This window comes from Ruditapes philippinarum, unplaced genomic scaffold (genome assembly GCF_026571515.1).
Source record: "Ruditapes philippinarum isolate M1 unplaced genomic scaffold, ASM2657151v2 ctg4020_1_1_1_1, whole genome shotgun sequence".
NCBI lineage: Eukaryota > Metazoa > Mollusca > Bivalvia > Venerida > Veneridae > Ruditapes > Ruditapes philippinarum.
In genome coordinates this window covers 67,103-81,322 of record NW_026867016.1, presented here as the reverse complement: position 1 = coordinate 81,322, position 14,220 = coordinate 67,103, and positions in this window count along the sequence as shown.

Genomic DNA, 14,220 nt, shown 5'->3' with positions numbered 1-14,220 from the left:
CGAATCACTGCAAAATGCGGTATTTACCGAGATATTTTTTTTTTCTAATAAATTATGATTTTATATAAATGTTAAAGCTTGAATGTTTCACTGTGATTAAAACAGGTATTGATAATCAGGACACATAGCGCTAAATAGGCCCATTTCTGATAAGCTTTAAGATTGCCTTTTCTTTTAAACATATTTTTAAAAAAATAAGGATAATTCGTTAACCTATTACATGAATATGCGGATTTCAGTACATAATGTGATGAGTGAAAAAGTCAAATTCAGCATCAACTTTTGACTTTTTTAAACAGATATCTTCTTCAATTTAAGTAACTTATAATTAGCATCGTTGTAAGAGATACAGATTTAATATACATGTAAATCATTATTAATATAATTCAGAAATTCGTATCTTACGTTAACAGAAAAGGGGTTTACCTGCGTGTTTAGATAACCAGTTACAGTTAAACGTCTGTTAAAGTGCTATTATACTCATCTTATTGTAAATGGTGAGTGAATAGGTAAAAAATTTAAGATACCTCTGCTTCCTGTTTCTCTACTTTGATTCCTGTTTATAGCCATATTTATTAATTAAGTGTTTGCTGTTGGAAAACGTTTATTAGGCTAAAGTTGTATTTTCTTTAAAACATGTATTTGACTATTTTAAAAGAAGGTGTACAATTATGGAATAAAAGAAAATAGAATAATGACACGAAATTTTGTAACTGTTTGTTCTGTAGTCCAAGTAATTTATAATCAAGATATATCATATTTACAATCACAATAATACTGAGATGAAATATCAAGAAAAGATGTTTAAAGAAATTAAAACTTGATTGGTATTAAAGTTATAACAATTAACTGAAGAAAAAAAACTATAATAAATAAACTAAATTTTTCTATCTAACATTAACTATACAACATCATATTAAACATATTATGATACTTAACTCTATTGTTGTACATATATCTAGATTTAAGCATTCTTTTAAATTACGCGTCGTTACAAAAAAGATTAAGATTATACCTTAAGTGTGGCTCTACTGTAAAGAAGCATTCTCATTTAATAAAGTGACCAAAAAAATACAGTAGGTGGTGATTAAAAGTTTAATTTCAAGAGAACTACACTGTACAATACACATGTCTTTCAAGAACACCAATACTGAGTTACATATTAAATTTACAATCACTCAGTATTAGTTAATAACAAGTACAAATAAAAACTACTGATTGATTTACGATTGTTTCATCTTCTCTGCTCATTTTCCCTGACAAATTAAGGAATACCAACGAACATTTGTTCTAAAGCTCCTTTTCCCTTATTTTTAATTACTTTGACACTTTTTAAAAATCATTTTTCCGGGCGTTTTTTAATGAAAAAAAAAATTTACAAATTTTTTTGATTTTTTTCTAAATATACATAGCTTTTTACATTTTAAAGCATATAAAGACTTTAAATGTGAAAATGGGAAAATTTTAAATTTTTATAGCATTTTAATCTTAACTAAGAAATTTAAGGGTTTTTACCTACAAACCCCCATTCTATAAGACGAACTATGCACATGTTTCCAAAAACATGTCAAGTAACAAATAAACTGATAAAAATAATTCAATTATAGCTCTGAGTACATTCATTTTCAACCGCTACTCTTTCTCTGCTTGAATATGAATAATGTTAACATTATTCATGGCACAATAATGATATTTGCATCAATTTTTGAAAATTCGGGTATTTAGAATAAATAAAATTATAATTATAATTTAGAAATAATAAACAAAGTTAAATACAGCTCAGGCCAATACCATTTTGTTTTTAACAAGATCATAAGTGAATCACTTACTTAACACTATTTTGTTTGTAAACACTAATTTTTAAGTGGAGATTATTTATATCTGCTGTGATTTTTCGTATTGTCACACCTTGTTTAAAAAAACCATTTTATTCTTGAGACGCATAATATCCATCGTGACTTAGTGTAACAATAATTTTAGAACTTTACATACACATCATATTTGCAAATAAAAAATAGAACATTATGTTAAATTTCACCCAAGAGGAGTAGTCAAATATGAAACATTGCAGACTAACACAATAAACAACAACGGTTACACGTGCTATGTTTAATATTTCAAACTTTTTTTACTGTCCTTTTGATCATATCAAAGTGTTGCAAGAGCACCGCTTGCAATCAAACACTTGACTAATGTCTTTCGATAAGCAATCGTCTGTAATTTTTATCTGGTATGGATAAAACCTGTGGCATAAGTGTATTTGAGATGTTATTTTATTAACATATGGGAAGAAAACATAATAGGAACGGAAGCTTGAAGATTTCAATAAAACTCCGTTATTTTTGTTGCCTTACAATGTTTTGTAAATCCATCTTATCGGAGGGAGAGCGTCCAGAAAAATCAGAACAGCCGCATATATATTTAGTTCTTAATCAGTCTTTATTGGCAGTTAAACCCGTTTTTTTTTCTCTAAGTTGTGAATAGTGACAAAATCACAAGGCATGTTAGAATTCTCACTAAAACATTCATTTTTAGCTGCTGTGTCATCGTCTTCGTCGTCGTCGTGCAAATACTTAATGGTAGCAAATTGGGGTCAACTTGAAACTTGGAATACTTGTTCATTATATTAATGCATACTACGGAAAGCATAATTTATGGACTTTCGCCCCCTTTTTATCTTAGAACTTGTCAGAATTGGCTGTACTTAATAGACGAGCATTAACACCGCAAGCGGTGCTATTGTTATTTTCGGTACTACTCGTTGATTACTTTGCTTATTTAAAAAAAACACAAACATTTGATTGCTGTTTATTTACTCCTTTTATAACCTTGATATAAACCACAGACAATGAATGACAGCTATAAAAATGACATTTAATCCTTATAACGGGTATCCTAAAAGTTTGTTTTCGTGCATCAGGCCACACAAATTCTTTGATTTATTTTTATTCGTTGTGATTCTGTTCTATACATCCTCTGTTAGTCCGGTTAAGTTGATAGTAACTCCTCCATAAACCAGTTTTAAAGGGTACCTTGTTAAAAAATTGAAATTAATTCTTTACAGTTTGATCTTAATCAGCTCCATTCCATTATCCTTTAAACCCCTTCCCCGATATTTCCAAAATACCAGGAAAGCAATTAATTGATTTTGCATAATTGAAACAATTAAAATTCAATTGCAATAATGGTTGTGAATCCTCTAGTAAATTTACGATTTCAATTTTGTATTAAAAAGAAGAATTAATTCATTTTCCCTATTTAGTTTGAATTTAATAGGTCCAGGTACATATATAGGCTCTGTCCAGGTACATATATAGGCTTATAACCGACGAAACCGATCACTCTCGGTATAGGTTTTCCAATCCACTATCAAGCCGAATGATAGATTGAGTCTTACAGATTTTTGCCTATAACAATATACTACTTATTTACTCATATCATGAGAATACTTTTATACGTGCTCTTTAATATCGTTTATCACATTCGGGAAAGCAATCCCAAATTCGTATTTAATGCATTATAAAATGCACTAATCAGACTTAATTAGTAAAGATGTATATAATTCCAAAACAAAGTTGACTCACACAATTCTAGATCGTGCAAAATCAGTGTTGAATGATGATATTATATCCATGTTTTTGCAATGAAGAAAGGATTACTTTTTACATCGGCAGACCAAACCAACTGGTCTTTACGTAAATTCGATTATTCCGCGTTTTGTTATCTGAACAAGTTCCGCCTTGCCTATCACGCGCTAGCGCAATGTCAGCTTACTGTTATCCTTTTGAAATTTAAAAACTTGGGGGGTTTAAAATTTAAAGAGGGTTTTAAAATATTACCCCTTTCCCAATTGGGCCCCTGGGGGGGGTTTTTTCTTAATGTTAATGAAAAAGTTCCAGTGACTTAAAATTGTATTTTACAAGGGAAAAGTAAAAATTTTAACAGATAAAATTTTTCAAATGGTCTATTTTCAAAAAATTAATGAAACCGCCATTTTTTTCTCTTCATTCTTAAATTTTCAAGTTGCCAACATAAGGGGATCCCCCGAGTTAAAAATGGACTCAAAAATTTAGTTTTTGTATCCTGGGGGGCTTTTTTGTTTTAAAAAATATTTTTTTTGATTACTTCTAGCAAAAAGTACAGATGAAATATTTTAATTTTTACCCATTTTTTTTTAAAAATGTAAAGACCAATATATGAAATCTTTTTACCAATTGTTTCCCAGAAAATTTCAACCAAATTTTTTAGTGACAATACTTGTATGTCACTGTCATGGCTCAGACAGTGTATTTCACGGAGTATGTATAATTAAATTATATTTTATATGACATTATGATACCGTCATTGTGAAGACGTAACGTGTCATATTTAAGCATAACAGGAGAAAAATCTTTATCGAATTGATGACAGAATGAACAAAGGTCCAGACTCGTTACAAATATCCTTCACCAGACAGTCACAAAGGACGCTGATATAATAACGAATACCAACGAATAATTCTTCCCAAGCTCTTCATTCTTATATTTTATGTTCATCGACACATTTATACATATTCTTCATCGTATCTTAATACCCAAAGTTCTAAGAAAATTCTTCCTTTATGCATTTTTTTAAAATATACAATACTATTAACATTTTAGACATACCATGACTGTTTATTTGATGGGACATAATAATTTACTTTATAGCATATTAATCTTATAGCTGAATCAATTAAGGCTTGTTTCCCAAAAATCCTAGTTCTGACTGCAGGTCAAGTAGCAAATAAACTGATAAAAATGATTCAATAAAAAGCTCCGAGTACATTCCTTTCACCTATTTTATTTCTCTGTTTGTGCAGGAAATGTTGTTAACATTTTTCGAGGCACAATAATGACATTTGCATAAATTTAAAAATTCGGAGTATTTAGAATGAAAGTTATAATTCAGAAATAATAAAGTTAAATACGGCTCAGACCGATACCATCTCGTTTCTATTAAGATGAATTAAGAGACTCACTTAATACGCTATTTTTCAAGTGGAGATTATGTTATCCGCTGCCAAATGTCGTATATAGATATTGTAATTATATCCTGCTACAGTTAAGATACAAAATATATTAAACAAAAGAAATAATAAGAAATATGTTAAAACGCTATTTCTCAAGATCAATTTTTATCACTGATTCAATAAAATCAGCCTGGATTCTTTGTGTTTCTATAGGTACTCAATTAATAGATCTTCACCTCTCATCCATGTCAGTTTAATATGACGTCATTCGAGCGCCTTTATACATGAGTTTCATATTTAGGATGACGTTTGATTAGCAAGTCCGCAAAGCTCAATCGATAAGAGCGCGAAACTTGTAATCCAGACATTGAGGGTTCGATTTCCGGACTGGCAATCTAAAATTACTAACCAGTCTTTCGGATGAGATTTAAATCGAGGTCCCAAAATATAAAGTGACTAATACTCATCTGGAGGATTCGCCCATATGGGCAACCGATGGCGAGTAATATATATTTGTGGTTTATTTGTGTCTCATCTATGTTCACATGGTACATTACAAACAAACAATATCATAAAACATGCACACAGCCATTCTATATGTAGTCAACAATAATGACATGTTAGAATTTAACTAGTATTCTTACTTTACAACATGTTGTTTCTTTATTTAAGAATATCACAGCAGATTTTTGCAAGCAATCTAATTATATGGGTGTCCTGGTTGACAAATAAGTACATAAATAGTTTAGTATTTAAACACGAATGGAACATCTGCTTCAACGATACAACTGATTTTCAAACAATTTTTACATATCTGAAAAATTACCTTTTACCATCAAGTCTCAATAAAGTAAAGATTGAAGACTCCAAAATGTTATTAAATAAAAATATTTTAAATAAAATATTATTAAATAAATTTTTTTAAATAAAATGTTATTAAATAAAAATATTTTAAATAATTTAATCTAGAGAATTTAAAATGTCCTTATTTATTACTATGTATTTGAATATAGAAAATTATTTTTAGCGTATTCGTTTTCTGTTAACATAATAGAATATGTAAGATAAATGTTTAGGGAAAGTAAAAAAGGGATACGTTTCATTTACCGTCGTACATTGTATTTTATTTGATAAGAGAGGTTTACTTCATAAAACCCAACACTTTGGACAAGACGTTCGAAAAGTTGAACTATCCTGACCTTGAAGTTTTGCATGACCTTGACAATCAAGGTCAGGGTTATTGAAATTTTCGGTAAAATTGTTTATGATTTTGTTATTTATGGGCAATCTGATTTAAAATTTTAATTTTAAAATAAGACTTAATGCCAATCAAACATATTTAATAATTTAGATGTGTCAGTGACCTTAAATTGATCTTGACAGTCAATTAATGAAATTGTTTTGTTTTATAAAAGCAGTCACATGGTGACCAACTACTTTGAGCAGCAAGCTAAATCTGGTTTGTCACGCAAGGACAAAATGGCTGCAATTTACCAAATATATTTCTAACACTTATTAGCATGATTGACTTGACTAGAGCTTGAATGCAATGTATGTATGTATGTATGTATGTATGTATGTATGTATGTATGTATGTATGTATGTATATATGTATGTATGTATGTATGTATGTATGTATGTATGTATGTATGTATGTATGTATGTATGTATGTATGTATGTATGTATGTATGTATGTATGTATGTATGTATGTATGTATGTATGTATGTATGTATGTATGTATGTATGTATGTATGTATGTATGTATACAGTGATATTATTCCACAGTATTAGCCTAGTATGTCAACGACTAGATAGAAAAAAAGCTGTTATAAGAAACGGTAAAACCACAAGAGAATAAACAGACACTTGATGTTTGAGAACACTAAACACGTGCTCCATTTGACTAATTAAGGTATATACAATATTGGAACAAAAATGATTATTATATAGAGGATATTGAATGAGTGTAGGTTTAATAAATTCAGTAATGAACTTTTAAGAATTTAATATTCTATTTATCACATATCCAAAACAAAAAGTGTTCAAATTAAAAAAGAATCTTTTTCCTTTTTTTCAATGACGCGCTAACCTAACATATGATGCGTCTTAACGCTATGTTTATATAAGTTATAACGCAAATGACGTCACGACCGTGCCATACCAGTTTTACGGAGTCGCAACCACAATATTCTTTAATACATTTTCTTAAATTAACCACACAAACAAACAAATAAAAACAAATATATGCCGCTTAATTTTACTTTATTTTAAACTTTTAATAATTGCTGGCACGAAAAAGGTTTTGGAAAACAGTATTACATAATCGGTAATAATGTTAGTTCACCTGAAACTAGTTCACTGTTGTTCTTATGGTGTTGCGTAAGGTGTCGGTCTAGTCAAATTTAATACTTTATGTTCTATAGTAATCTGTCACATCTGAGTCTTAATTATGGATTCCACTGTTATTGATTAATTACATGCTGTTCATCAACACTATCGAAGTCAAATTAGGCCTTAAATATATGTACCTTAGCCATCTACATTTTCAGAAATCTTCTTTTTGTTATAACTCAGTTCACGTTTGCAAGTCAATAGTAAGCTGATAGTGAAATTGATAGCATTATTAAACAACGGTGTAGTATAGCGTGACTACAAGCTTACATCCGGTGTGTTTATTGACGAGTCTCCAGTTACTTGTATAGTTTAATTAATTATCAAAACCATTTGTTTAATAACAATTATAAAGTTCATCCGAAATTGAATCTTCAAACGATGTGAATGTACAATTCAAAGAATAAAGCAAAAGTATACAAGCATTGCATCATGTTATCAACAAACACGAAATGTTAATTAAATTATTAGTCCTGTTTTACTGTGACTACCGCTTGATTGTCATTTAGAAACATCATTAGTTTTGTACTTGCACTTTGTCGCCTGCAAAACTTACTTCAAACATAATTTACACTTGTGTTGGTTCGGTTTATCAAGACTAAGTTTCATAAAGATATTTTTGCACAAATATCTTAATGAAAACATGACCTCCATATGACATCCACAACATAGTGAAAATGTTTACATGCCTGTCGAAGTCATTGGATCCATTTAAGGATACAATAATATAGATACATTTGTTTCACAGCAGCTGCAAAAAAAAACTTCACGTATACTCGTATGTGTGTCACCTACGATATAATCGCTCGGGGTAGCGGCCAAATTGTCATTTCAGAATACGAAAGTACGCAAAATACGAAAACAATAGACTATGAAAGGGATTTATAAGTAACTAAATATTTTGCATTTGATTTCCAGTGACAACATGCATGCTCTTTTGATACCGAAAAAATACATATAGGAGCTTAAACGATGCATTTTGTATTTTACAATACTAATAGCGGCTCTGTACATTCTACTGTTGTGTCATATTTAAAACACTTTGATGTTATAAATTAACGGACATGTCCATCACTCATCTTGAAGTGTGGTTTTGATAACTCTTTTGAACTGAATTATGTCCAAAAAATACTTTTGAATCAAAGATTAGATTTGTAAAGTACTTTGTTGATTATAATGATTTGTCTATACTTTACTTTTTTTATCTGAATCATTTAACTGTATATGTTCAAAGACAATGTGTTAATGCACAAAAAATCATTTTTTTCATTGTTTTCTCGTGATAAAATGAGTCAATTACGCATTGATATGTTTTTTTGTGAAAATTGAGTTATCAGAGTTATAAAAATCATGTATCACCTAATACTTCTTCGAAAAGATTTGGAGTTATAGTCAAAAATTAATTGCGAACACAAGGTCTATTAACTAAGATAATCTGATGTAATCGTTTAATATAAACGATAAAACAATGAATGGTATTGATGAATCATCTGATATTCAAACAAGTTGAGTGAAACATGTCAAATAATTTCTATTCTTTACACCCATAGACTAAGATATTATGGATAAATCAGAAAATAAAATATAGAAAAAAAAACACCATAGATATGGATATGATCTGAAGGAAAAATGATGGATACAGCAAAATGAGCTGCGTCGTATCCACAAAGCATTAAAGCTTAATAAAATTTATGGCCCGATTTGAGTTGCAAGTTCTTTATTAGAGGTTAATACTAAGTCTTGGTTTCTGCTCGCCATTATGCGATAATGGCCCGAAGATGTGCATAATGGCCCGAGGGCCGCAGGCCCGAAGGACATTATGAAGTCGAGGGCTATTATCGCATAATGGCGAGCAGCAACCAAGTATTAACGACTTTAATACCTATGTCCGAAATACGGCGTTTAGACATCGCCGCTAATCTTGGTTGTCGTCCTTTCTAAGAAACAGACAGTTGTCAATGTAAACAAATATTTGTCGCCTCTACAGTTTAACAACGAAAACAAGACAACACAAAATAAATATAAGAAATTGTTGTTTTATTGTTGTTTTTATCGATAATACAGAAACCGACTCTTCACATTTTTGTGGGAAATATATTTAGATCTTGTGCCAGTTTTTACGAAGTTTTGTGCCTTCAAGAACGGTTTCTAAGACTGTCGCGGTCTAAATGCAAACGATCCGACCTTTTCAAACAGTCAATCTAAAGTCATTTTTAGAATGTCTGAGGTTCTTGTATTGTCTTGAGTTTATAAATCTTCAATGATAAGCTTTGCTGATTGAGATTAATTGTGTCATTTAAACTTGAAAAAATTGTGTGCAAGTGACTACATTCAACGTCAGCAGCCATCTTGAAAGTCATTGAGAGTGGATGACGTCATTCTTCTGCACGTGCGCTCATTCACTCGCCCATTATGGAAAAATAATGCCGAGTAGCAAAGCGGCCGAAATTGCATAATGACCTAGATCTTGCCATATCGGCCCTGAAATACCCTAGATTTTGTTACTATATATAGTAACATAGGTATTATTGCAACATATATCATACTGCTATAAGGAATACTTGTAACGATGTCGATTTAACTGGTTTACACAATATAATATTTGCTGAGCGTTTCTGCCATTAATTCAACTTTTTCCCAAATCCAGGTTTGTCACAACGTTACGCTGGTCTCCAAATTTAAAACAACAAAATTAAAAACAAGGTAAACTATAGGCACTGTACAACATTTCTTTCATTTCGCGGATTAAACGTGTGACATACGATTTAACAGAGCAATACGTTTTTGATTTATTTTCAGAACGTGCTTTATTTGTAAATGCTATTTTATACTTCATCAAAATCTCATAAATTTTAATGTGATTTCGTTTTTTAGCTAAATACTACCCTATATTTAATTTCTAATGAAGGTTTTGGATTTCAGTTTTTTTCTGACCCAATTACCACACACATGTGGTCTTTTTCGTATCTAAAATAACATCCCAATAGAAATTCCTACCATGAACATTTTACATATAACGATATACATCAGCTTCATTTTACCTAATTTGCATAATAAATTACTGAAGGAACTATATACCATCACCATCAATGTCTTGTTTCTGTATTAGATTATATGGACTTAGTAAAAAGTAGCCTATATGTTTACATATAAATTAATATTACTTTGAAAGGACGGTAGAAAAGATAAGAACAGAACAGAACAAATACTTTATTAAGATTTGTACATTGTACATCATCTATAATACAATAATATTTACAAGCATAACGTCAATACAATGGTAATAGCAAGTATGACATTTTCAAAATTCTTAATCTTAATTTATCTAGTAACAAGAAAATGAAATAATAAATATGTATACTACAAATTAAAAAAGTAAAGACATACAAACAGGAGAATGAGCAATAATGATGTTTAACGCTCAACATTTAACAGTGTGTTTCTCAAAGCAAGTGCTTCTTTAACAAATTTGGATAACTGAATTAATTCATATTTACTATTTGAGTTCAATAATTGTAAAAATTTATAAACTGATGGATTTCTGGTATATTTAATTTTCAAATATTTTTTTCTTAACTCTAAGCAAGAACTTCTACCAATAGTCCTTTAAAATGACAAAACGGGAGGGAAACTTACACTAAATGTATTTATAAGGATTCTATTTCAAGCAGCATGTATATTATATAACATAAAAGACAAAAATAAAGCTGAAACAAAAATTAAGAGGGTGTTATTTTCGTTTGAGTGAAATACGATATATATAATTATATACTCGTCTTTTAAAATACATACTGGTCGTTTTGTTTATAATGGATACATATGTACACTTGTATTAAATATTTTATTACCTCATTCAAATTTATATTATGTAACTAGGTTATTTATTAATTTATACATGTAACCATAATTTCTTTACATATTCAGATTCAATGTTTGTTACTGCCGTGGTCCGGAATGAAAACACACAAACGCGCTCGCAAGCATGCGCACATTTAGAAGTTTAACATGAACGCAGCTTCTTTGTGTTTTTCATGATTTATCAGACATTGTAAGTAAAAGAGGTTATAAAACACTTGTATGATTGAACTTCTTTTTTTTTCTAGCATTTCAAGTTGTGATTTATGATTGAGATGATTCGATCGTGTGGCTAACATTTAAAGCAAATAATTAATGCAGCAAAACTGTAAAATAATCTATTAATTGTTGATAAATTGACATATGAAATATGAAATTGGGAAAATAGAAGAGCATAAAATTCTGAGATAACATGATTATTTCACTCATACCAATAAAAATGAGAGTGTGCGCTGATTGATTGAATTTCATCCTCGGAAGTATAAATTAGTGTTTGCCCTAGATTTTTGTCCTAAAATAGCTGTATGAAGGAAAAATGCTTGTTAATTTACTATAGAGCGAATGAAAATGCACAGAAACGTTTTTTTCAATGGGGGGAAAAACTACTAAAAAAGCACATTAAATATTTTGTTTTGTACCTTTTTCTTTATAAAAAAAAACTTTTAAAAGGGGTTTAATTTTTCACCCTTTTAAAATGTGTGTTTATCCCAATATACAAAAAAAAATTTTCAGGGAAATCCGGGCAATTTTAAATGAACCCTGACAATTTTAACTAGACCCCCATCCAACGGGAACATTCCTCCCCCAAAAACTTTTTAAAACGAAATTAAACTTGTTATTATACCCAGTTTTGAACCCCAAAAAGTTGATCTTTCAAAAAAAGCAACATTTTGTCTTTTTCCTACCAGAACCCCATCGTTATACACGGTAACCAGGAAAAAATATATTCCGAATTTCCCGGGTTCGTCCAGTCATTGCACATTGTAACCCCTCTGACAAATATCATTTCAATCGCTGTGTGACACAAGTACCATTTCAAACCAGAATCTTTTAATTCAATGAAGGAATGGCTTTTAAGATTTTTCTAATAAGATATAACATGAGTTGACTTGAAAAGATAAACAGATATGAGTACTGAAGTCATAACGCGATTTTTCTAATAATGTAAGCATGCCGACTTAGTGAGACCTCATAAAGTGCCGAAATAAAGAGGTTTCACCTAGTAAGGCCATTTATTTATAAGACATTTGACCATAATAACAAAATTATTTATGCTTCAAATAAATGTATCAGAGCTAACTATCATAAACTAAAAAGACAGTGGTGATATCAACGCCTAAGTAATATTTTATTGTAATGATTTAATACACTTGTATAATTATTGTCATACAATTGATAGTTTATTACCAACTCAATCCGAGGGATCTGTTGTCGTTCATTGTAAGGTGAACAACCGTATCTGTTGAACTGGAACACAACAAATTAATCTCCCATTTAAATCCTCATAATTACTTAATAACAATACAAGCAGGTTCTGCGATCAATTGTGTCGCTCTGTTATTTATTGGTATGTTGTAAGTAATATCCTGAAGTTAAACTGTAAATAATTTGTCGTTTTTTTTCGATTCACTGAAAAAATGCGGTTATTTACCGACGATATATAATAAATTATGATTTATATCATGTTAAAAGCTTGTGTTTCATTGTGATTAAAACAGTGTGATGTGATAAGTCAGAACGGACATAGCGCATATTATAGGCACATTCTTATTGCAAATATGATGTGCCTTCTATCTACAGATATTTTGTAAATAAATAAGGATAATTCGTTAGACCTATTACATGAATATGAGCGGATGTCAGTGACATGAAGGTGAAATGAGGGAAAATAGCTCATAATTCAGCATCACTTGTAACTTTGTTAACATATATCTTCTTCAGTTTAGTAACTTATAGCTAGCATCGTTGTGAGAAAAACAGATTTAATATAAATCATTATTAATATAATTCAGAAATTCTTATCTTACGTTAACAGAAAAGGGTTTACCTGTGTATTTAGATATTCAGTTACAGTTACACGTCTGTTAGAGAGACATTATACCCATCTAATTGAATAGGTAAAAAATTGAGACACATGACTCCTGTGTATAACCATATTGATTTATTTAGTGTTGCTATAGGTAGGCTAAATTTGTATTTTCTTTATATGTGTTTTTGGCTATTTCAAAAGAAGTTGTACATAAATAATGGCACGAAATTTCGTACTGTTTGTTCCGTATTTCGAGTAATTTATAATCAAGATATATCATATATACTAGCAATAATACCGTAAAAGTGAACTCATTTGTTTTACACAGGTGTAAAAATTAAACAACATGTACTCGATGGGTTTTATTTACACTTAAGAACAAAATGCTGCTCATATTAAAATCATCAAATGTCTAAAAATGACAACTAAAATGTGAAACTAAAACTATAAAGATTATAAAACTGGAATGTATTTTACTAAGTGCAAGCGACAAACTATAAGAAGCAATGGTTGGTAGATCAGGCACTGCCAAAAAAAGCAGGACAAAACTGTATATAGATATATATGCAATTTTCATTCTAATATTTATGCTTACAGCACAGTTCCCAGTTACTGTACATAATATTTGTCGAAAGTAAAGAAGTGATATTAAAAAAAAACAAGGCAACTTCACACAAATACTGGACTGGCTAGATTTGTTTTAGTTGAGATATTCAATTGCATATTTATAGTTTAAGTATGCATAGAATATCTTTAATTTCCAATCAAGGATCATGTTATATGACATATAAATCACAATAATACTGAGATCAATGATCAAATAAAGATAAACATAGCACTTGTATAATGGCAATAACAATGAAATTAAAAAAATCAAAATGACCTATAAACTAAATGTTTCTACCTAGACTTAAGTATTCAACATCATATTAAACATATTATGATACATAACT